The 26,148-nt window shown below is 40.1% G+C and overlaps 1 long non-coding RNA gene across 1 annotated transcript in view; it reads left to right on the forward strand.

Moving 5' to 3' along the window:
- Positions 1-1,133: 1,133 nt before the first annotated feature.
- The window catches only part of LOC122733735, a 103,759-nt gene continuing 78,744 nt past the window's right edge, over positions 1,134-26,148 (forward strand). Inside the window, exon 1 of the long non-coding RNA XR_006353948.1 lies at positions 1,134-1,186. This is a non-coding gene — a long non-coding RNA (uncharacterized LOC122733735). The remainder of the gene's footprint in view (positions 1,187-26,148) is intronic.

Consider the following 26,148-nt stretch of genomic DNA (forward strand, 5'->3'; position numbering starts at 1 on the left):
CTGTCCCACCAGCCTCTTTTCTCCTTCAAGCCTTTGAGCTACAGGGCTCAGGAGAGGCTGAGTGCCTGGTGAGACAGTGTGTCCCCCCTAGCTTGTATTCAGAAAAACAGATTATTTGACAGATAAGGCAGGGAATGAGATGGCATTAGTATTTCTATTAAAAATGACAAATGATCTCTAGCAATAATTTCTGGAGGTAAATTATAAATGTCATTAGGGCGAGGGTAGGTTTTCTTTTTATTAAAAATGACAACAGCAGCTCTCAGATTGATGTCAGTGTTTTACGATTTGAATCCCCTCACCCTGGATCTTGGGTTCTGAAAGCTCCTGAGTCATTTCTGTCCTAGTCCGGAAGTGTTTCTATCTTCACTTAGATGCTAATTAGCTAGTTTACTTTATTTGGGAGCACTCTGGAAATGGGGAGAAGGAAATACCTTGTTTATTTCCCAGGCAACAATGAGGGCTGTGCTTGTGATATTGGCAAGCAGATCAGCTAATGTTGCTTCTTGGATCAGCTTGATCTCTGCAGCTCCCCTGTGTCTCCATACACGTCAGCCCTCTGAAAGGCATTTATCAAAGGCCAGATTGTTTCGTGATTGCTGAAAGTAGCCCATGTGGACTTGTTTGCTTTTTGCCGCGACAGATGTTTCATCAGCAGCTTTTAGTAAGTTGTTACATGTTGTGTTTTTTCAAAACTATATGCACCTTTATTTTGTGAGTGCCCTGGGCACTGGAGTAGGGGGTGAGAATAGAGCAGACCTTGTTCTTTCTTTCCGGAAGCTATGGAGGTCTCATCACAGAGCTGGGGTTTTCTCAGGCTGTAGAGTGCCAGTCTCCACATCACAGGACAGTTATCCACAGGCCTTGGTGTCCCTCTGAGGGGATACTGTGAGCAAGGCCAGCTGTGCTTGGTGTCTCCAAGCAGATTTCGCCGTGCCCTTACCTGCGTTAGGAGCCTGCCTAGATGATAGAGGGATTTAGGACTACAGAGAAGCTTCAAGATCATGAAACCCAACCTCTTACCTTTGTTTTCTTTCTTCTGTTTAGCAAACGTTTGCTCCTGTCTGATTTGTTCGGCTGCCATAGTTGTGGACATTAGAGGAAATGTGACATTTAAAGAAGACACAGCCTCTCAGAGACGCAAGGAGGAATTCTTTTACCTGGGAATAAAACAGCTGAGGTACAGGTAAAAGTGGCAGGGAGACGGCATTGGCAATGTCAGGAAAGCTGCTACCATCGTTCAGCAGGGGTGGTGGGCAGGGATGGTGAAACAGAGGATGTGCCTCCAATGGGTGCATTTGTCCCCTGGCTGGGAGGTGAAGGAAGAGGTGGACCATGGGACAGGGCCACCCCCCCTCATTGTACAGAGAAGCAGTCTGAAGCCCAGAGACTAAAAGGGGCAGAAGCTGCCAAGGGAAAAACTGAGGCTTGAAGTCAAGAAAAGCTTCCTGATTAATAACTTGGAATATCCCAAAGTGGGGGAAGGGACCTGCCAGGGGAGGTACCGTTCATTGGGTGCATTCAGGCTTAGACTAGCCCACCAAATCTCAGATGTGTCGTTAAAGGGATTCTTTGGGTGAGTGGGTGGGACAGGTAAGACCCAGAGCACCCCAAATTTCCCTTGCAACTTAGAAATTCTGTGACTCTATAAAGTATCAGGGGCTTCTTACCCAGCATTCTGTCTCTACAATATCATGCTGTGATTTCAGGGGTTCCAGAAAATACCTCAACTTGCCAAATGCCTCCTCTATCCTAGTATCCGCCCCTAAGATCATATCACATCACATAGGCCTGCTTCATGCGGTGGATGAAACAGTTGTGGTTAGAGGTAATGATGTAGACAGGGCTCATCTTGCCATTGTCTGCAGAGCAAGGACCAAGAGATGGGGCAGTGAGAAGGGAGTGCTAAGGGTCTTTGGCCCTCCTGCAGTGGGGGCCGCTCCTGCTCTAGTCCTGTTCTAGCCCTGTTGTCTCAGGTCTTCTTGGTGTGGGATGAGTGGTAGGAGCTGGAAACTACTACCATTCTGCTTGGTTCAGCTCCCAGGGACTTCTGAGGGGCCTGGGAAAGGTTTGACATGTGGCCTAAACTAGATGGCTAGATGAGGCAGGCAGGCTGCTTGGTTTGGTTGGAGGCAGCTTCATCCAAACTGGCCATCTCCTTGGTGTTGTAGCCTCCAACTCTTGCGACCAGGCCTCCAATTTTGGTTTTTTCCTCTTCCAGCCTGTTTCTGTGTGTGTGTGTGTGCCTGCGTGTGCCTGCGTGTGTGCGTGTGTGCGCCCGTCTGTCTGTCTGTCTCTGTCTGTCTGTCTCTCTGTATCTCTCTTTCTTTCTCTTTCTCTCTCTCTCCACTTGCCTTTTTACTTCCCTGATTTATTTCTAGGTAGTTTTGGTAGAGTCCTGTCAGGATTACCTCCCACATAAAACAAGGAGCTGTTAATAATCTTCTCTTCTCCTAGAGTAATTGAACCCCCAAGGTTGGTCATTACTACAGGATTATTCCCCTAATAGCATTGTTTAGGTTCTTATTTAAGTGCTAAATGATTATTAGGCTACCTTTTAGCCTTGTGGAGTTTCTGAGCTCCCTGGAGCAGTGAACTTTAAAGATGGTATTTTCTGAACACGATTGTGAAAGCAATCCTTTTCATTGGATTCTTGCAAGAACAAACAGGTTGCTTGACCCTCGAATATTTGCTGGGGCTCAGTTAATTAAATATGAAAAATGGGGAAACAAGCAATTGAGGTTGTTGCCTGTTATGGGCAGGGTGCACCACATTCATACAATTGTCACTCCCTTTTCATTCAACACTTGAGGGGTATCCATTTCCTTTTGTAAACTGACATACACTCATATAAACCATGATAACTATTGTGTATATATGTATGCACATACCTGCATAATATATCATTATATGCATATATTTGTGGGTGTACACATATATATGTGTATGTATGTGTGTCTCTTTATGGGTGTGTGTGTGTATATGTATGTATGTGTATATACAAAGATAGAGGCATACAGTCATTTCAAGTGATAATTGAACATCGTGGTTGTCCACTCCCAGTGCTGAAACTTCCCTGAGACTAGCTTAATAATCACAGATTCTATTTCTGAAAAATTCATTCATGCATTTGCATCTTTCATTTCTTTATGCTTGGAGAGTACAGCTGTACTGGGTACTGGATGCCAGAGGTAAAGATCTCATGTTTCCCATCCTAGCATACTTTGGATACATCTCCTGAGCAGCCCTTTGTGCTCCTAGAAGGTCCAGCTTTTACTGGTCATTCTTTTCTCATGATCTGCTATTTCTTCCCAGTGCAAATTAGCTCTTTGTTGTTGTTTAGAAAAAAAATTTTTCTTTTTTTATGTCACAATCATCTTCTGATATAACTTTTCTCCCTTCCAGAAATTTTCCCTTATAATAAAGGAATCCTTATATAATCAATTTCCCTTATAATAATATGGGGAACCTTTTATAATAAGGGAAACCAAGGAAAACCACCAAGGGCAGTAGCTGCACCTGATGATATCTGTCATATATGGCTTTGCGCTGCCCCCACCCCCAGCCACCAAGAGGGGGGAGGCATTTCCTCACGTGTCCCCAGCACACAAGATGGATTGTAGCATTTCATTATTTCAGTCATCGTGCATGTCTGCTTTCCTCACTCTGCCTCGGTTCACATGTCTTTCCTTTCTCAGTAATTGTTTCTTACTGTGTGATTCTCTTCTGTTGAGTTCAGATTTGACCCTTTGTTCTCTCATCCCCTAAGGAAAGGGCACTCACTTTGCTTTCAGAGCCTTAGGACAGAGATCCAGGAGTGGGATGTTGGGATCAAAGGGGACCAGCAGTTAATGAGTTTTCTCCCATAATTGCAAAGCAGTTCAGAGTTCTCCTGAACAAGTATCATTAGTAGAAATGATCATACTAAAGATGAGAAGAATGGGATAACGGTGCTAATAATATGGTAGCTCATATTTATATTGGGCTTAAATGTTTCCAGAGGGTGTTAGATACAGGACCTCACTGGATCCTCAGCAACTCCAACCTGATGAGATAGGTGCTGTTAACCCCTTTTTGAAGATAAGGAAACTAATTCATAAGGATGAAATGACTTGTCCATGGTCACACAGCTGTGTATCTAAGCTCACATTCTGTGTACTAGCCATTCAACTCTACTGCCTCTCTATCATTGTTTTGACTTCTTATCACTTCATCAGCATGGACTGTTTCCATCTTTTATCACCTTTGCCAATTTTATGAGCATGAGTTGAAACCTCAGAAATATTTGCATTTCCATTTATCTTTGTGTTATGTTACTGATAGTTCTTCTTTTGAAAACTACTTATCTATATGCATTGCCTTCTTTGGGGGAATGGTACTATGTCTTGTGTCACTTCCCATTGACCTTTGGAGAGACCATTTATGAGATACGTTTTATGCCATTTTTCCTTTTATTTCATTCAGACAAAAGCTTATCAGTACAACCATCTAAATAATGTCATCTCTTTTGCTGCTTATTTGGTTAAAAATTCTCCCTCTGGTCATAGTTATGAAAAATATTTCTTTCCTTTTTCCTCCATTTAAAAAATGCTATGTCTTTTTTCTATTTATATTCTATATCCAATTACATCAGGTAGGTGTTGCAGTGAGGAGAGTGCTGGGCCTGTAGTCCGGAAAACCATAATTCAAATCCAGCCTCAGACACTTGCTAGCTGTGTAAGATTCTGAGCAAGTCACTTAATCTGGCTGTCTCCATTACCTCAACTGTAAAATGGAGATGTTAGCACCTCCCTCCCATGGTGGTTGTGAGAAGCAAATGAGAATATTTGTAAAGTGCCTAGCACACAGCACCTGGTACGTAGCCAGCACTTAAGAAATGTTTTTTTCTTCTCTTATGATATATTGGGATAAAATTCTGGTCAAATGCTAGTTTTTTTCAGGTTGCTTTCACTTTTTCCTAGAAGTTCTCACCAAATTCGCTGTCTTTTCCCCTAGTTTCTGCTCCTGGGTTATTAAACACCAGACTACCTCATTTGATTCTAGGTTGTGCTCAGCTTTTCTGCTCCACTGACTTACTTTGATCATTTTTAACCAGTACCAAGTTATTTGGATGATAACTGCTTTGTACTTTCATTGGAGTTTGAGCCTTCTGTAGAGTTCTGTCACCCCACTGAGCAGTTCTGACCAGTTTTTGAAAGTTTTTTTCTTTCTGTGGAACTGTTTCTGGGGTCACTTTGCTAACTTGCACTGCCAGGTTGGGTACCAAGAGGGGAGATTACCAATAATCTTTGGGTTCTAGGAATAATGTTGAAAGGATGTGTTTCAAAAACTATTGCTTTTGAGCCCCCAATAGTATGCTTCTCATTTACAACTAGCAAGCAAAATGCAATTTGCTTTTACAAAAAGTATTTATTAAGATAGTATAATATGAAGAGTTGGTACAAAATAACCCTCCCATCACCTAGCAAATATGTGGTATACTCTCTTAGAAACACACGTACATTTATGATAAAAAGTAAGCTTTAATTTAGAGTACAATTGTAGGAAACATGTGTGGCAAAGGGATGTCTCAAAGTTTTGGGGATGGAATTTATCTTCTCCCTTTGTTGAGCCTTTACCAGGGTTCAGTTATGTATACCAACACCATGCTAGGCAGATAGCTCAAGTGGGATCCACAGGTTTATGCCTCTGTTAAGTCTTCCACCATCTCTGCCACAAGAGAGCATGCTCCCTGAAGCTGTTCTTCCTTCAGTTTTTTATCCTCGTCGTTTCTTTGATTACAATGTGGATGTTACCATCAGCTACTACAACTCCAGTGTATACATTGGCTGCCATTCACTTCCAACTACCAATGGAACTTCTACTGTCACCTGGGCACTTGTATCTCAGAATGCCATTTCACCTAGAATGAGAAAAGAACAAACACAAAAAAACAGAGGCGGGCTGGCTGAAAGACTGGGCAGCCACCCTCCTCTCACTTAGCTCAAATCGGCCCTCCCATTTTGAAATTGAGGGAAATAGGGAAAGAGAGAGGGGAGAGGGAGAGATGGATGGGTGGCTTTTTCCTTTCATCTGCCCATAGAGTTATAGTTCAGCATCTCCTAAGTTATCAGTTCTTCTGGCTTTGTAGCCAGTTGGAAAACCCTTTGTAACCACCCAGTACCAGTTTCTGAATCATCATGGCCAGAAGTAGGCTCACCTCATAGGGCCATTGGATTGAAAGTAGGAAGGGAATGTCCACACATGTTCCATCCGTGAATGGCCCCCACGGACCAGCCCCCCTTTATATTTCTATTTTACACTTTATCAAAAATAAATTCCCTTTAACACTTAAAATAATTATCAGAGACCCAAGCTTTCTGTGCAGCACAATTTAGATCAATATAGAAAACAAAAAGTTTTATCCCCAGCACAGGAGTTTTCCCATTCACAGGCTGGGTTTCATTATTTCAAGGGCCAAGAAGTGCTAAGAATCATGTGCTAGGCTGCAGGACTGGGGCAAGAGTCTTAGCAGTGAGTAGCAGAGGTGGCCTTCTGGCCAATTAAGGTCAGGCTGAGTAATTTGCCCAGGGTTAGAAAGGTCAATCAACTGGAAAAAAGGAAGAGAATTTCAAAAAAGAACAAGAAAGGCTTTCAGCAATGAGTTTCCCTGTAGCTGAATTAAGCCCCATCAGTAAGACCTGTCAGAGAAGAGAAGAGGTGTGAATGAGCAATGGTTTTCTAATAACACATTTAAAAGGCTTGTAAGCCCCCCTTGCTACAGGTGCAAAGTAGGATGAAGTGACAATAGTAGCTCCCATTTCTCTAAAATTTGAGGGTTTACAAAATGCTTTCCTGCATAAGAACCTTGGTAGGCAGGTAGTCCATATATTGTGTCATCACCCCCATTTTACAGATCAATGAACTGGGGTTTAAAGAAGAAATGGTTTGCCTTAAGTCATGCAATTAACTAGCACCAGGACTGGAGCTCGGTCCCAGGCTTTGAGCTTTTAGAATTGAAGAGGTTGATTGACACTGCTCAGAGGCAATGATCCAAAATGAAGCAAGAGATTAACCAATGAGGGGGACACACCCCTGCACCAGATAGCCAAGAAGACAAGGAGATTCTTCCCTGGGAAAGGGTTCAGCATTGCCTTAAAATGGGCTCCCTCATTCTTCAAGGCCCCGAGCTTGGCCATTTTGCTTTAAATGAGGTGGTGGGGCCAAATGGTAATTCAATTCCATAAGCACATATTAAATACCTACTATGTGCCAGGTACTGTGCTGAGCCCTAGGGACGTAAATAAAGTAACACAATCGTCCCTATGTTCAGATGTAGGCTATAACACACATGTAGATTGGCAAGCCAACACTAAATTTATGCAAAGGGTTTTTTAATGAAAGAAAGTGCCAACAACTGGGCAGATTAGAAAAGGCCTACTGTGCGAGGTACCAGCTGAGCAGAGCTTTAAAGCAAGCTAGAGATTCTAAGAGGAGGAAGGGAGAGGCTTCAAAGCCTGCTGAATGACAAGAAGATTGTAGATGGGATGTCTTGTGCAAGGAATGAGTAGGCCTGTTGGGCCAAGTACAGAGTGCTTGTGGGGGAGTAATTTGTACAAAGTAGAAAGATAGGCCGGAGCCGGATGAAGAAGGACTGAAAATGCCAACCAGAAGGTGCAGGAGGCCATTGGAGCATTTATATCTGAGTGTCCAGGTCAAGAAAAACCCAGGAGGAGCAAGTGAGGGGCCTGGAGTGGGAGGAGGCATTTATTTATTGAACGATTATTATGGGTTTCTAATTGACACTTGAATTTATCTCCAAATACGTTAAGTTCTTAAGAGAAGTGCTGATTGGAAATTTGGGAATTTACAAAATAAAGCTGCTGTAAACCTGAGGGGCAGTAGAGTACTGTGGTTGGAATCCAGTCTATGCCAGTCATGTGATTGTGGGCAAGTCACATGGCTACTCTGAATCTCTGTTTTTCAGTCTGTAAAATGGGAAGATGATAATAATAGCCATAGTATGTATCTCACAGGGTTGTCATGAGGCTCAAATGAGATAATACTTTTTGAAATTTTAAAGCATTATGTAAGTATTAGTTCTTATTAGTATTGTTCCATATGTGTATGGGGGTGTCTGGGTCTCTGTTTTCATGTGTGGTGAAGTCCTGGTATGGGGAGTTTCTCCACCAAAGCAGATGTGGAACTGTTCTGTAACTAAGCCTTAGCTGCTTGTGGTCCAGGGTGTTAAGTGATGTGTATGAAGCAGAACTCCAAGCCCAGTCATCCTGCCTCCAGATTCAGCATTCTCTCTTCTGCCTTTAAGTGGTGAAGGGAATAGACAGAAGCCCTAGGAGCCAGTGCCCCTGACCAAGAGAGAGAATCTAGGCAGAAAGCATGGGGAATTCCCCCTTATTCTTCCCTCCTACCTTCTCCTGTCCTGACCTGCCCTCCTCCTCCCTGTTCATGCTAGACTGCATCAATAGATGCAGCTACCCGCAATTTCCTAGTCTACAATTTGAACACTGAATAGCCTGAATAGCCACATTAAGCACATCTGGCAGCATTTGGTCTTCAGGGTTTTTCTAGAGCTGAGTGTTGTGTCTCCTGTTTAGCCATCCAGCTTGGCAGGAAGCCAGCTCTCACAAGTCATGACAGTGTGGCTCCACATCCAGGGCAAGGACTTTGGAGGGCTAGTCCCTGGAACTGTGACAGGATGGGTGACAAGAAAATGAAATTCCACATGTCTGTATGAAGGACCTTCGCATCCCACCCGAGTCACTTTGGATAGATCACTTCCCCTTTTAGGGTCTCAGCTTCCTCACACATAGATGAGAGGTTTGGACTCAGTGACTTCTAATGTCCCTTCTAGTTCTAAATCTATGTGCTTTTTTGAGGCAATTGCAGTTAAGCGACTTGTCCAGGGTCACACAGCTAGTAAATGTCTAAGGTCAGGTTTGAACTTAGGTTCTCTTGGCTCCAGGGCTGGTGCTTTATCCTCTGCAATGCCACCTAGCTGCCCCATCTATGCTCTTTTAAGAAGAAGAACCCCCCCACCACCACCACCAAAGGATGTGTCAGGATATTTGCTGGCACCTTTGTAAACAGGAGTCTGGTTGGTGATGGATGTCTTTCCTTTTGGAGTGCCCTCACTCCAGAGCTTGCCAAGTCCATCAGCTGCTTGATTTTTGTGGAGGGCATATGCAATCCTTTTTTTTCTGGGATGATTCCAGGCCCACTACTTTGGGAAGACTGTGTTAGTATTGGGGTTAGACTAAGTGAATTTGGGCTAAAATAACCAGAGAATTTGAGGTGCCGATAATCCCTGTGGCTCCAGGAATGGAATAGATTGCTTGGCACCTTCTCTGGGCATTGGACTTTATTGCCTACTTAGAAACAAAGATGCTCAAAAGGGATAAGCTTCCTGCCCCTACTAGAAAACAAACTAAAGTGTTCTGTGGTTGACCCTCAGGTGAAGACTCCACTGCCATGCCCGGCTTCTAAGTGCATCCTCAGGCGTGCCAGCCTCTGCCCTTGGAACCAGATAGACCTGAACACCCAGCACTGGGGAAGGAGAGTTTATTCAGGAATGCCTCAGGTTTGGGGAGGGGTCAGAAATGTTGGGTTTATTCCGAAGGCACAAAGGACAAGTTAAAATCCACCCTTGCCCCATCTTACTGCTCTTCCAGATTTTTACCCTTCCAACATCTGTTCTGTGTACCTAAGATACATGACAGCTTTCATACAGCTGCTCCTGTGCTTATTTCCCAATGGGAAACCAAAGCTAGAATAAATAGAAACGCCCCAAAAAGGTTAAATGAGACTTGAGAACATTCTATAGACAATTTTAAAATTTCAATTGTTATTGCAGGCTTTGTTAAGTATCTATACCAGGCCAATTATAGTTAGAAATGACTTCACTTAATTCTCTCCTTTATCTCATGGGAAAAATCACTTAAAGCAGTTCTGTGATGATCCAAATCCCACTGTGGGCATAAAATCTAGAAGAAAATCTGCTCCTTCCTTGGCAAATTTTCAAGCCTCTCTTGGCATCTTGAATTAAACTAGCCAGGGGGTTGGGGGTCTCTTGCTCCCTGACTGACATATGGTTAGCAAAAAAGACATTGAAAAGTAACAGATGAACCACTCCAACCCAGAGCCCTATCGAGGGCCTGGCAAGCAAGGATTTATCCCATGTGCCCAGAGGAGGGTCAGGTTTCCACAAGTTCTCAAGGCAAATGCAGTCCCAGCTCCTTGCCTTGCGCTCTTTCCTGGAAGTGGAGGCTTAACTTCCTTGTGGGGCATTCTAGGGGACAAGCTGCCCCCTTCTACCAGTGGGGCTGTTCTGTGCCCTCTCATTCTCCCATGGCCCCCCTGTCATTGAAATTGCCTCTATGCCCCCTTACCCTCTCCATCTGCATCCTCCTCATCTGCCCTCTGTTACCCTGATCCTCACATCAATACCCCCCAAAAAAAACCCATGAATTGCCTCAGGCACAGTTTTGCCTAATCCTGGTTCTCCCTTAGGTTTCCACAATCCTTTGGATGATCAAGGTACTCCCAATATCCCCCTTTGCTTATGTTAAGGTTTGGAAATAATGGAATCTTGTTCCCAGAAATTCACCAATACCTGAGAAGGAGCAACAAGTGGAAGGAAAGCTGAAGCCAAAGGGCATTGTTCCTCAAGGTGGAGCTAGGTAGGACCGTAGTTTTGCCATGGTCTTGCAGTAAGTGCATTGAAAAGAGGCGCACAAGCTCACTTTCTCTTCCTATCTCTTCTTTTTTTTTGGTGAGGCAATTGGGGTTAAGTGACTTGCCCAGGGTCACACAGCTAGTAAGTATCAAGTGTCTGAGGCCAGATTTGAACTCAGGTCCTCCTGAATCCAAGGCCAGTGCTTTATCCACTGTGTCACATAGCTGCCCTCTTCCTATCTCTTGCTGCAGGGCTTTGTTTGTCATATATAGAAATGCTGATGATTTATGTGGGTTTATTTTATATCCTGCAACCTTGCTAAAATTGTTAATTGTTTCAAGTAGTTTTTAGTTGATTCTTTTTTTTTTAATGAGATATTTTATTTTTTCCGTTACATGTAAAGATAGTTCTCAACTTTTGTTTATACATGCTTTACAATTTCAGATTTTTCTCCCTCCCTCCCCTCCCTCCCCCCTCCCCTAGACAGCAGGTAATCTGATATAGGTTATATCTATATATCTCTATACATATACATATAGATATATATATATATACACACACATATATATATACACATAATAACATTAATCCTATTTCTGCATTAATCCTGTTACAAGAGAAAGAATCAGAGCAGTGATGCAAAACCTCAAAATAGAAAAAAAAAAAACAACAGCACCCAAAACAAAAGAAATAATATGGTTCAATCAGCATCTATACTCCACAGTTCTTTCTTTCTTGGATTTGGAGATCCTCTTCTATCATGAGTTCCCTGGAACTCTTCTGTACCATTGCATTGGTGAGAAGAATATAGTCCATCACAGTAGGTCAACACTCAATGTTGATGATACTGTGTACAATGTTCTGGTTCTGCTCATCTCACTCATCATCAGCTCACATAAGACCCTCCAGGTTTCTCTGAACTCTTCCTGCTCATCATTTCTTACAGCACAATAGTATTCCATTGTATTCATATACCACAACTTGTCCAGCCATTCCCCAATTGATGGGCACCCCCTCAACTTCCAATTCCTTGCTACCACGTAAAGAGCAACTATAAATATTTTTGTACATGTGGGTCCCTTTCCCCCTTCGATGATTTCTTTGGGCAAAAGACCTAAAAGTGGGATTGCTGGGTCAAAGGGTATGCACAGCTTTATCGCCCTTTGGGCATAATTCCAAATTGCTCTCCAGAATGGTTGGATCAGCTCACAGCTCCACCAACAGTGCATTAGTGTTCCAATTTTCCCACAGCCTCTCCAACATTTATTATCTTCCTTTTTTGTCATTTTAGCCAATCTGATAGGTGTCAGGTGGTACCTCAGAGTTGTTTTAATTTGCATCTCTCTAATCATTAGAGATTTAGAGCATTTTTTCATATGGGAATAGATAGCTTTGGTTTCTTCATCAGAAAACTGCCTGTTCATATCCTTTGACCATTTCTCAATTGGGGAATGACTTGGATTCTTATAAATTTGATTTAATTCCCTATATATTTTAGAGATGAGGCCTTTATCAGAAGCACTGGCCTCAAAAATTGTTTCCCAGCTTTCTGCCTCCCTTCCAATTTTGGATGCATTGCTTCTGTTTGTACAAAAATTTTTTAATTTAATATAATCAAAATCATCCACTTTGCATTTTATAATATACTCTATCTCATGTTTGGTCAAAAACTGTTCTCCTTTCCAAAGATCTGATAGGTACACTATTCCTTTCTCTCCTAATTTACCTATGGTATCACCTCTTATGTCTAAATCATGTATCCATTTTGACCTTATTTGAGTATAAGGTGTAAGATGTTGGTCTAAGCCTAATTTCTGCCATACTATCTTCCAGTTTTCCCAGCAGTTTTTGTCAAATACTGAGTTCCTATCCCAGAAGCTGGAGTCTTTGGGTTTATCAAACACTACATTACTAGTGTCATTTACTACTGCATTTCCTGAGCCTAGCCTATTCCATTGATCTACCACTCTATTTTTTAGCCAGTACCAGATAGTTTTGATGACTGCCGCTTTATAGTAAAGCTCCAGGTTTGGTACCGCTAACCCACCTTCCTGTGAATTTTTTTTCATTATTTCCCTGGATATTCTTGATTTTTTGTTTTTCCAGATGAATTTTGTTATTATTTTTTCTAGCTGTATAAAATAATTTTAGGTAGTCTGATTGGTATGGCACTGAATAAGTAAATTAATTTAGGCAGTATTGTCATTTTTACTATATTAGCTCTGCCTATCCATGAGCAATTGATATCTTTCCAATTATTGAGATCTGATTTGATTTGTGTGAAGAGGGTTTGGTAGTTGTGTTCATAGAGTTCCTGGGTTTGTCTTGGCAAGTAGACTCCCAAGTATTTTATATTACCTACCGTTACTTTAAATGGAATTTCTCTTTCTATCTCTTGCTGCTGGACTTTGTTGGTCATGTATAGAAATGCTGATGATTTATGTGGATTTATTTTATATCCTGCTACTTTGCTAAAGTTGTTAATTGTTTCAAGTAATTTTTGACTTGATTCTCGAGGATTCCTTAAGTATACCATCATATCATCTGCAAAGAGTGATAGTTTTGTTTCCTCCTTGCCTATTCTAATTCCTTTAATTCCTTTCTCTTCTCTGATTGCTAAAGCTAACATTTCTAGAACAATATTAAATAATAGGGGTGATAATGGACATCCCTGTTTCTTTAGTTGATTCTTAAGGATTATCATATCATCTGTAAAGAGTGATAGTTTTGTTTCCTCCTTGCCTATTCTAATTCATTCAATTTCTTTTTCTTCTCTTATTGCTAAGCCTAACATTTCTAGTACAATAGTGAACAAGAGTGGTGATAATGAACATCTTTGTTTCACCCCTGATCTCATTGGGAACACTTTTAACTTATCCCCATTACGAATAATACTTGTTGATGGTTTTAGATAGATACTATTTATCATCTTAAGGAAAGCTCCATTTGCTCAGTTGTTCTCTAGTGTTTTTAATAAGAATGGGTCGTATATTTCATCAAAAGCTTTTCTGCATCTATTGAGATCATCATATAATTTTTCTTAGTTTTGTTATTGATGTGGTTTTGATTATTTTGAGAGTTTTCCTAATGTTGAACCAGTCCTGCATTTCTGGTATAAATTTCACCTGCTCATAGTGTATTATCCTGGTGATAAATTGCTTTAATCTCCTTGCTAATATTTTATTTAAGATTTTTGCATTGATGTTCATTAGGGAAATTGGCCTATAATTTTCTTTCTCTGTTTTGGCTCTGCCTGGTTTAGGTATCAAGACCATATTTGTGTCATAAAAGGAATTTGGTAGAACTCCTTCTTCACCTATTTTTTCCAAATGATTTGTATAGTATTGGAATTAATTGTTCTTTAAATGTTTGGTAGAATTCAATTATATACCCATCTGGCCCTGGAGATTTTATCTTAGTGAGTTCATTGATGGCTTGTTCAATTTCTTTTTCTAAAATGGAATTATTCAGGTCTTTTATTTCCTCTACAATTAATCTGGGCAGTTTATATTTTTGTGAATATTCATCTATTTCATTTAGATTGTCAAATTTATTGGCATACAGTTGGGCAAAATACCTCCAAATTATTGCTTTGATTTCCATTTCATTGGTGGTGAATTCACTACTTTCATTTTTGATATTGGTAATTTGTTTTTCTTCCTTCTTTCTTTTAAGCAAATTAACCAAAGGTTTATCTATTTTATTGATTTTTTCATAAAACCAACTCTTAGTTTTATTTATTTATTCTATAGTTTTCTTTCAATTTTATTCATCTCTCCTTTTTTCAGAATTTCTAATTTAGTATTTAATTGGGGATTTTATATTGTTCTTTTTCTAGCTTTTTTAGTTGTATGCCCAATTCATTGATCTCCTCTTTGTTTTTTTTCTTTTTTTGCGGGGCAATGGGGTTAATGACTTGCCCAGGGTCACACAGCTAGTAAGTGCCAAGTGTCTGAGGCCAGATTTGAACTCAGGTTGTTCTGAATCCAGGGCCAGTGCTTATCCACTGCGCCACCTAGCTGCCCCCGCCCCATCTCCTCTTTGTCTATTTTATTCACGTAAGCTTTTAGAGATGAAATTTCCCCTAACAACTGCTTTGGCTTCATCCCATAAGTTTTGGTATGTTGTCTCATTGTTGTCATTCTCTTGGATGAAGTTATTGATTGTTTCTATGATTTGTTGTTTGACCCACTTATTTTTGGGGGTGAGCTTATTTAATTTATTCTAGTATTATTGGTTTCTAATATTAGTTGCAGTCTATCTTTCCATGGCTCTTTATTGAATGTAATTTTTATTGTATCATGATCTGAAAAGGATGCATTTACTATTCCTGCATTTCTACATTTGACTGTGAGGTTTTTGTGCCCTAATACATGGCCAATTTTTGTATATGTCCCATGTACCACTGAGAAAAAGGTGTATTCCTTTCTATCCCCATTCAGTTTTCTGCAGAGGTCTATCACAACTAATTTTTCCAACATTCTATTCCCCTCTTTAACTTCTCATTTATTTTGTGGTTAGATTTATCTTGTCCTGAAAGGAGAAGGTTAAGATCCCCCACAAGTATAGCTTTTTTGTCTATTTCTTCTCATAACTCATTTAACTTCTCCTCCAAGTATTTGAATGCTATACCACTTGGTGCATATATATCTGGTATTGATATTACTTCATTGTCTATGGTAGCTTTTAGCAAGATATAGTTTCCTTCCTTATTTCTTTTAATTAGATCTATTTTTGCTTTTGCTTTGTCTGAGATAAGGATTGCTACCCCTGTTTTTTTTTTACTTCAGCTGAAGCATAATATATTCTGCTCCAACCTTTTACCTTTACTCTGTGTGTATCTCTCTACTTCAGATGTGTTTTTACAAACAATATATTGTAGGATTCTGGTTTTTAAGCCACTCTGCTATTCACTTCTGTTTTATGGGAGAGTTCATCCCATTCATATTTATAGTTATGATTAGTAATTTTCTCCATCCTATTTACCTTGTTTGTACTTTTTTCTTCTTTCACCCTATTCCTCTTCTCCAGAATTTTGCTTCTGACCCCTGCCTCCCTCGATCTGCCCTCCCTTTTATCAGCCCCCTCCCTTTTCTTTCCCCTTTCTTTCTCTGCTTCTGCCCTCCCTTATATCAGTGTCCCCTTTTACCCTTACCCTTTTACTTCCCTAAAGAGTAAGCTAAATTTCTTTATACAAAAGGGTGTATATTTTATTCCCTCTTTGAACCAAATCTGATGAGTAAGGTTAAAACAATGCTCAACCCACTCCTTTCCCTCTATTGTAATAGGGTTTTTGTGCCTCTTCATATGATGTAATTAATCCCATTCTACCTCCCCTTTCGTCTTCTCCCCATAAAGTCCTTTTTTACCCCTTAATTTTTTTATATCATCACATCAAAGTCAATTTATACCTATACCCTCTATCTTCCCAAATAGAGATATAGTTCTCAAGAGTTATAGGTATTATCTTCCCGTGTAGGGATGTAAACAGTTTGACCTTATTGAATAACATTTTTTCCTGTTTACCTTTTTATACTTCTCTTGAGTCTTGTATTTGAAGATAAAATTTTCTGTTCAGTTCTGTTCTTTTCATCAGGAAACCTTGAAAGTCCCCTATTTCATTGAATGTCCATCTTTTCACCTGAAAGATAATGATCAATTTTTCTGGGTAGTTGATTCTTGGTTGCAATCTGAGCTCCTTTGCTTTCCAGAATATAATGTTCCTTTAATGTGGAAGCTGCCAAGTCCCATGCAATACTGACTGTGGCTCCATGATATTCTTTTTTTTTTCAGGATAATGAGGGTTAAGTGACTTGCCCAGGTTCACACGGCTATTAAGTGTCAAGTATCTGAGGTCAGATTTGAACTCAGGTCCTCCTGAATCCAGGGCTGGTACTTTATCCACTGTGCCACCTAGCTGACCTGGCTCCATGATATTTAAATTGTTTCTTTTTGGCTGCTTGCAGTATTTTGTCCTTCACCTGATAATTCTGGAATTTCAGTACGATATTCCTTGGAGTTTTCCTTTTGGGGTCTCTTTCAGGAGGTGATCAGTGGATTCTTTCAATGACTATTTTATCCTCTAATTCTACAATATTAGGGCAGTTCTCTTTGATAATTTCCTGTAATATGGTGTCTAGACTCTTTTATTTTGATCGTGACTTTCAGGTAGTCCAATAATTCTTAAATTATCTCTCCTGGATCTATTTTCCAGATCAGTTGTCTTTCCAATGAGGTATTTCACATTTCCTTCTATTTTTTCATTCTTTTGATTCTGCCAAATGCTAATTTTAAGGCATTATTTTCTTTAGTAAGCTTTTGTACCTCCTTTTCCATTTGTCCAATATTTCCCCCATTTGGGCAATTGTATTTTTTAAGGAATTGTTTTCTTCAGTCACTTTTTGTGCTTCCTTTTCCAAGCTATTGACTCTTTATTCATAACTTTCTTGTGTAATTCTCATTTCTCTCATTTCTTTTCCCATTTTTTCTTCTACCTCTCTCATTTGATTTTTTAAATCCTTTTTGAGCTGTTCCAAGAAGGCTTTTTGGTCTTGAGACCAATTCATCTTCCCCTTTGAGGCTTCACATGTAGGCATTTTGACAGTATTGTCCTCATTTGCGTTTGTGTTTTGGTCTTCCCTGTCGCCATAGAAGCTGTCAGTGGTAAGGGTCCTTTTTTGTTTCTTATTCATATTTTAGCCTATTTAAGAATTTATAAAGTTGAGGTCTGCTCCTGGGGCACAGGGGCAACTGTTGCAAGCTTCTTGTGCTGGGGGATAGGGACCTGTTTGTTGGTTTTCTTCTCTGAGGCCTCTGTGGCTTTTAGATTCCTCACCACCCTGTGCTTTCTCCCTGTGCTGGGATGGCTTGGCCAAGTTGCACCTATCCTGTGGGTGGTTCTCTACTTGGCAGTTTGCCCTCTCAGCCAGGGATGGGAGGGTCTCACAAATGGCCTGCTATACCACCAGCTTGTTTCTCCTCCATTTTCCAATTTCTTTATATTCCATTTTTATCTTCTTGTGTATGTAAAAAACCCTCTTAATGGTCCCTTATTTTTTAGTCTTTTTCCCATTCTTCAAAAATTGTCTAGGAGTGAAATAACTTTATTATTTGTTCTTTACTTGGTAGTTTTATTTATGTTGTGTTTCTTTTGTTGGGGTATTTGAAAGTCAAATATTTTACTCAAATCTATTTTTATGGATTCCTATATAATCCCTTATTCTATAGAATTCTTATAGAATACTTCAAACATCTCTCTGTTGTTGAACAGTCATCCTTTTCATTGATGATTAGGTTCAGGTAATTAAGGAATATCACTTTGGGTTGCATCTTGAGCTCCTTTGCTTTTCAGCATACATCATTACATTTCTGGTTTCTAGTGGTTATAGAATAGTGTTATGTTATTAAAATTTGTTTTTCTTTATATTCAAGGGATTTTTTCTTAGTCATTTTCAAAATTTGTTTATTATCATTAGAATTGTTGAATCTACCCACCATGTGCCTTGATGTTTGAAGGAAAAGGTCCCCCTGACCAAGACATTCTGGAGATTCTTTCAGTTAGAGCTCTGTGTTTTGTATTCAGTCATTCTGGACATTTTTCTTGTATTATTTACTGCCTTATGACCTTCAGGTTTTAAAATTTTGTCACGTTTTTCTGGGAGATCTGTGATCCTTAAATTATTTCACTGTATCTTGTCTTTGAGATCAATGATTTCTGTTTGTTTTTGTTTGTGTGTGTGTGTGTTTGTGTATGTGTATACACACACATATACACATACATACACATAATGTTTTCTTTTAACATGTTTGCCTCTGGCTTTTGTTTTTCCAAAGTGTTTGTATTCCCAATTTGTTGATATTTCTTTCTTATGCTTCTTTTGAGAGACTTACACTATGAATTTAAGTTCTACTATGCTAATTATTTCTTCTGTGCATGTCATAAGTTTTAACATTTTAAATATTCTTACTTTTTTATATTTCTCATTTCTCTTTTAAACATTCTAGAACATCTTGTTTTGTTTCATCCTTCCTTGGGATACCAAAAGGTTCTGTATTTCATCAGACATTAGTTAAATTTACTCTCTTTTGTAATATTTATTTAGAGAAATGTGTTACCTTTTTGAGATTTTGGTACTCATCCTAATTTTAGTGTCCTCTATGTTGATTACTCTAGATTTTTAGATGAATTTCCTTCCTCTTGAAATTTTTAGTATATTCTCCTGTCCCTCATTGTCTGACTCCCCGCTCTTTTATGGAGGGCATACTCTGGGGCTGTATTGTAAAGCTGCTTCAACTTCCTCCCACTTTAGGAAGTTTAATTTTCAACTGCCAAGGTCCTTGACCTAAGTAACTTGGTAGGGATGGGGGTGGGAGTTGGGGTTGGTCAGCCCAGAACTGACTTCATATAGATTAAATTTCTTTATCTCCAGGTCCAGCGTGCCTACTCACACAGACTCTCGTCTCCATTTCTGGCTCTGGTGTTTGCTCTTGCCTTCTCTGACTGTGTTGAATGGACTTCTCTTGCTTTCTTTAGGGCTGAAGTAGCACAATCTGGATATTCTTGGAGGAGTCTTTGCTATTTTGGAGTTCCCTTACCTAGAGACTATATCAGGGAAAAGAGAGCCCATTGCTTCTACCCCCTATTTCTCCTTATTCTCAGGTGGCTGGGCAGAGTCAGTATCTGCTGCTTGTTGCCACAGAGTTGGAGATGGGCTGAAGCAGAAGGGAAATCTCTGGGTAGATCCCAAAGCATAAGCTTGTAGGTCAGTTTGTATTGAAACATGATGGTTAGTGGGAGGCTGGTGCTGAGTGAGCATTTGGAGGGTCAGTGTTCTCTAGATTAATTCATGAAGCCGTGATCTTGTTAGGATTCTTGCTTTTTTGTGCTGTATATTCAACTGTACTTGTTCCACCTCAAATGCATAATCCCTCTTGGGGGAAGAAGGGTAGAGATTTAATAGGGACCAGAGACCACATCTAGTCTGCCATCATGTTGGTCATATGACCATTATTACCCTCCCCCAGCTTTAAATTTGATTTATGAGTATATAAGGAAGAGTCATAAGAGAGGCATACTATATGGATGAAGATTTTTTTCTACTGAGGACTGATGAGCCCAGGGAGCAGTTAACTGGAAGACAGAGAGTCTACTAGTGGGACCAGGACATCAACCTATACATAACTGTTTTTGTAAATTATTATTACAGGGCTGCTTTATAAACATGCTTATTCGTCTCACAGTATTTCAATCAAGAATATATGGGGCTGGCTGCATAACTAACAATTCAATATAAAATGCCTATAGTTGGCATTATTAATATTTCCATATGGTTGGGGAGAATCTAATAGAATGTGATTGCCTTTGATAAACACTGAAAGTTTTATTTAAAAGAGAGGAGATGCTAATTTTGAAAATGGGGGCCAGAAAATATCCTTGAGAGGAATCCCTGGAATCTGAGCCCAATCTCGTGGATAAATTCAGTGCAAATGACTGGTCATCTATACCACATGGCCATTGTAGCAAATTCCTCACCACCTCACATAATCAATAGTTAGCAAGAGAATTTAATTTGCAAATGTCTAGGGTTCTTTTTAGAAAACAGTGTTTACAAGTGGCTTCCCATCAGGGACTACTGAGTGCATAAATATCATTCTTTAATATGTACAAAGCAGATTTTCATCTTGTCATAATTATCAACTAGAGATTTCCAAAATGGGAATAAGGAGCAAATATATGGAATTTTATTTCATTTATTCTACTGGAGAATTTACCTTCTCTTAAAATCAAAGTCATATTCTTTTCAAGAGGAACTTTATCATTCTTTCACCTGAGACAAAGGACAAATGGGAAGAGAGGAGGAGTGGCTGTGTAGAGGACAGTCCAACCCTGAGTGCAATTTTGCTAGGAGAGGATGGGGCTTTTCCCCCAGAAATTCAAGCCCATACTCCTCCAAGGATTGTGAGGAAAGACAGGCCATGGGAAATAAATACAATGGAGAGACTATGGGGTTGCTTGGTGAAAGCTGGTGAAGAATCGTGATGTCTGGACCACGATTAGGGAAAAAAGGATAAATGCTTGTATGTTAGCACCTTGGGACAGTGTTCTAGTAGCTCTACCCTAGTTGCAGCTCTGGCTTAAACCAATGAGAACTTAGAACCACTCTGATGGTCAGGGAAGTTTTTGGTGGAAGCAAAAAGAGAACGGGACAACAGACTCCCAGGATTGGAGTATCAGAAAAGCAGATAGAGCTCTCCATCAAGGCAGCTTTGAAGGTACCTGCAAGGTCAAATGCACATGTCATCAGATAGGCTTCCAATAACTTGAAGGAAGCTAAGATGAGTAGAGCACAGATGAGGAAAATCAAGGTATAACAAGAGGGAAGGAAGGAGAAGTGACTCATAGGAGCATTAGGAAAAAGTGGAGAAGCTGGGCACATGGAAGAGGAAGGAGCACCAACAGTGATGTTAGGGTGGAATTGGAATTTTAACATGGAATTTAAAGATAATTTAAGCAGTGATTTCTCACCTGGGAAAATCAGGCTTTTGCCATCTAACAATCCACTCCCACACATATATTTTGTGGAGATAAGTGATTATTCTCCTGTTCCTCTCTGAGTGTTGCTTGGGGCAGTGAGAGGTGTGCTAGAGGCCTGAGGACCAGGGACTGCCCTCTAGTCAATCCATCCTGTCATGCTTCTCCACTGAGTGCCACCATTGAATCAGCCTTGAGAGAACCTGAGGGATCTGCCCCACATTCCCGCCTCACTCTTGTTGGGCTGAACCATGTGGATGGATGAAGTTAGTACATTAGTATCATGAATTGTAGGATACTGTTTTCTTTTGTATAGGATAAGTACAGAAATGAGGATGAAATCTCCCATGCCCAAGGCAAGGGGAAGAGAGAATGAATCAGTTCTGCTGTTTGGGCCATGGCACAAGGAGTTATGGCAGAAAGTAAAGTCCCTGGGTTCATCTCCTAACTCTGCTACTTCCCAACTGTGTGATCTTAGGTCATGTTACTTCTTATCAGAATAAGATGGCATGGTTTTCATGGTATTGGGGATAGAGTTCAGGAATTGGAGTTAGGAATTTCTGAATGCTAATCTTTCGTTAGACACTTCCTAGCTGTGTGACCCTAAACAAGTCACTGAACATTTCTTTATCTCAGGTTCTTCATCTGTAAAATGTATCTAATAATAGCACTTATCTTATAAGGTAATTGTAAATATCAGATAAAATAATGTAAAATATCAGATAACATAAGTATCATATAAGATAATGTAAAATGTTTTACAAGTAATAAATTGACATATAAATGTATTATGTATTATTATTATTGTTATTACACTTTTGCTTGGATAATTTGCTATGATGGCAAAATGAATAGCCAGTGCAGTTGCCCTTATGTCATCTGTTGCTTTCTGAGCCTGTTTGCCAGTCTTATTGATTAAGGGGAAGTATTCCTTACTTTATAGGGAAGTTGCACATATCAAATAGGATCTTATATGTAACATGTTTTTAAGTGCTCTACAAATGTTATTCTTTATCTCTCTAGTTCACAAAGAACATTTTATTATTGTTGTTTAGTCATTTATTCAGTCGCGTCAGCCTCTCTGTGACCCCATTTGGGGCTTTCCCTCTGCTTGGTATTTATGGTATATTGGGGCAGCATCCACACAGATCCTCATGTACCAGGGAAATGAGGTATGCACAGGTTAGTACACACCATTTTTTTCCTACCACCACATCCCCCGGAGGATGGGGACAGTTTGGGTTTTGTCTTTGAATCCCCAATACTTAGCATAATGCCTGGCTCATAGTGATTGCCCAATAAATTATTGCTGAATCAAGTGCAATGGAACTGAACTGAAAATATATTCTCGACTCACCTAAAATCTCATGGTCTCGGTCCTGATTGAAGATGTTTCGTTAAGTATTTGCCAGGTTCTTCTTTAGAGTCCAAACTTTGTCTTGTCTGTATGCCTGATTATATATGTAGCTTTTATAGGTTTCTTTGCTCATCCGTACAGAGATTGTATGGAATAGATGATCCCTAAGGTTCCGTACAGCCTGTGAGACTCCCTTTGGGATGTTTACAAAAGTCGCCCAGATATTGATTCAGTTACCATGTAATATTTCTATTTATTATTTCACTAAAATGGAGGAAGGACTGGTCATAAACAGTAAGATCAAAATCAATTTATTTCCATTATGACCTTTTCTGCCTTTAAACTCAATTCTTCAGGTTCCCATTAGAATCTGAGGTGTTTTTCCCCTAAACACAACTATTCATGGCTACGTGTGTGTGCGTGAAGTCTGCAAAATGTAGAAATTGACATCCATCGAGGTACGTTTTTAGCAACACAGAACTGGGTTGATTGACAGAACAAAGCATATGGAAACGAAGAAGAATCTAACCCACATTTAGATCTAAGAAAAAAATATTTGCCTGAAGGGAAAATATTAATTAGTTTGTCTACATGCAAGATAAAAAGTCTGGAAGACATATCCATCAAAAGGCAGCGGAATAAACAGCAAAATGGAAATTATTTGTAAATTGACAGTAAACTTGGCCAACATTGAGGGGGTAAACAAGTTATTTGGCATGCAAAGCACTCCAAAATCACAGCCTCTGTCAGGAGGCATCTGTGCATAGATTCACTTATTTGACAGAAATTAACATTTTGCAGAAATCTTTGTTGCATGCTAAAGATTTCTTCACCCTCCTTAATTATTTTAATTGCTGCTTCAGAATATTCCATGTAAACATGCAAGAGATGCTAAAATCTACACAGTCCAGTTCAATATCATCAATAAAACACCATAATTGCAGGCGGGAGTTTCCTGAAATACCTGCCGTGAGGTAAATGATTTCAGTAAATAGGCTGCGTTTGTTTTTCTTGGTGGAAATTGAAGAGCTGCATGTACTCACTGGAGAACCTTCGAGCATAAAGAAAAGGAAAACTGCTTTTGAAGGAAAAAACAAAAGCCTTTATTTATCCTTTGGGTCTAGACTAGTGATTTCATCGGCATGGTAAATAGCGGCCAAGGAAGTGCCCTCCTCAGATGCTGAGCAGCAATTCTGTGGAAGCTCCCAGGCTAACTGTTTCCTGGGGCCTCTGAGGCAGGCAGCCATTCACTGTGCAGGTATTGAGCACTTACCATGTGCCGGGCATTGTGCTAAGCACTTGGGATATGAAGGAAGGAAGGAGAAAAGGAAGGGAGAGAGGAAGGAAGGAAAAAGGGAAGGAGGGAAGGAAGGCAGGCCAGTTTGCAAGGAGCTCCCAGTCTAATTGAGGCAACCCCATTCAAGTATCTTGGTACATACAAAATGCACATAGGAAGTAATGTCAGAGTGACTACATTAGCATTTTGCAATTAAAAATGATGTGATTTTAGCTACCTCGAAGGAGACTGAGGCAGCCAAGAGACAGGGATGAGGAGTGTTATCCAGGCCTGGAGGATTTCGAAGGAAAAGGCCCAGAGTTGGGAGATGGCGGGTCATGTCCAACACAACACACAGGCCAGTGTCTCTGGACTATAAGGCAAATGGAAGAGTCCTAGTAAGAAGAGACATGTGGGAGCTAGGTTGTAAGGGGCTTTAAAAGTGAAACAGAAGATTGTGGATTTGATCCTGGGGGCAATAGGGAGTCACTGGAGTTTATTGAGGAAGTGGGGTGACATGGTCATACTTTTGTACTTTAGGAAGATCCCTGACAACAGAGTCTAAAGTAGATTAGAGTGGGGAGAGATTGGAGAGCCAGGCAAGTGCAGTATTCTAGGTGTGAGATGGTGAGGGCCTGCGCCAGTGGGGCAGCAATGATGGAGGAGAGGAGGAGACATATAGAAGAGATGTGGTAAAGAAAGAAATGACAAGATTTCGCAACAGATTACTGTGTGAGTTGAATGTAAATGAGAAGTTAAGGATGATACTTAAGTTAGGTGCCTGAGTGACTGAGAGGATAGAAATGCCCTCTTCTATAATAGGGAAGTTTGGGAGAGGAGAGCATTTGGAGGGACAGCTGATGAATTTTTTTTTAACCATGTTAAGTTTGAAATGTCCAGTAGGAAGTTGGTGATGAGAGACAAAATCAGGAGAGATACTAGGGTTGGATCTCTGAATCTGGGAATCATAACTGAATCCAAGAGAGCAGATGAGATCACCAAGTGAGTATGGAAGGAGAAGAGAAGAGGGCCCAGGTCAGAGCCTTGGGGGACACCCATGGTTTCTGATCATTCCCTAGATAAAGATCCAGCAAAGGTGACTGAGCAATTACATGACTTTTGTAAGGTCCCACAGCCATTTGTGTCAGAGAAATGACTTGAGTTAGGTTCTTTGGGATTCCTAGTCACCATTTTATGCTGCCTCTCTTTATTGCTCCTTACACTTTTTAAAATGCCTCTGTCAGTTTCAGATAGAGTCACCGAATAAGATCTTGGAAGTATCCTTAGAGCTTTTTTTAGTTCAACTTCTGACTTCTCCAAAATGTTCATTTCTGTCAGATAAGTGAATCTTTCCACAGATACCATTTGTCTGTGGGGCTAAACTTCCAATCATTGCTCATATGTCTGCCATGTGAGTCAATCAGAATAAGTCTAATCCTTTTATATGACAGCCCCCATTTCTCCAAATTTTCCCCTCAACTGACTTGTATGTAACATGAACTTGAGATTACATAGACTTTGTTGGATGTCATTTCATGCTTTTGACTCCTATTGAGCTTGTTATTCACTAAGACCTTCAGATCTTTTTCACATAAACTGCTGTCCAGCCCTGCCTTATCCATCTTGTGTCAATGAATGTGACTTAGTGAACCCAAGTGTAAGACCTTCCATTTATACCTATTAAATTTCATTTCACTAGATTATCCTATTTGGCTATTTTGGCTGTCAGTGCCGTTTTGGATTTGGAGCCTCTCATTTGCTATGCTTCACAGTTTTCAGTCATATCTGTTGTTCGTTCTTCATTTTTGAAGAGGAATAATGACACCATGGAGTAGGTCTTGACTTGTGCCTGAATTGGAATGGTTGATATGGTTTTACCAAGATGTGGCCATTGCATAAACTACAACTTCTTGGAGCCACAGTTGAGAGTTAGGTGAATCAGGTGGACCCCAAATGTAGATAAGGAGCCCTGAAATGGGCTCAGCAAGCCCTTACACCAGAGGTGCTAGTTTTCCTTGAACACCACATAAACCCCTGAGTCATATATAGATGTACTCTGATGCATCAAGTACCTGGCAAGAGCACAGATAGGAGAGTCAGAAGAGCTGGTCTCCATTTCTAGTTTTAGTCCCATCCTCCTCTGGTCTGTGGGGTCCCAGGCAGCATCCCTCTCTATGCTTCATTTACCTCCTCTTTCAAGTTAGATTTGGATTGCATGATCTCAGAGCTCACTTCTAATTCCAATGTTCTGAGAATCTAAAAATATCTTAAATGTCCAATGACAAAGCTTTTTTCATTGTGAAGGCTAAACT

The sequence above is a fragment of the Dromiciops gliroides genome, chromosome X, assembly GCF_019393635.1.
Source record: "Dromiciops gliroides isolate mDroGli1 chromosome X, mDroGli1.pri, whole genome shotgun sequence".
Taxonomy (NCBI): domain Eukaryota; kingdom Metazoa; phylum Chordata; class Mammalia; order Microbiotheria; family Microbiotheriidae; genus Dromiciops; species Dromiciops gliroides.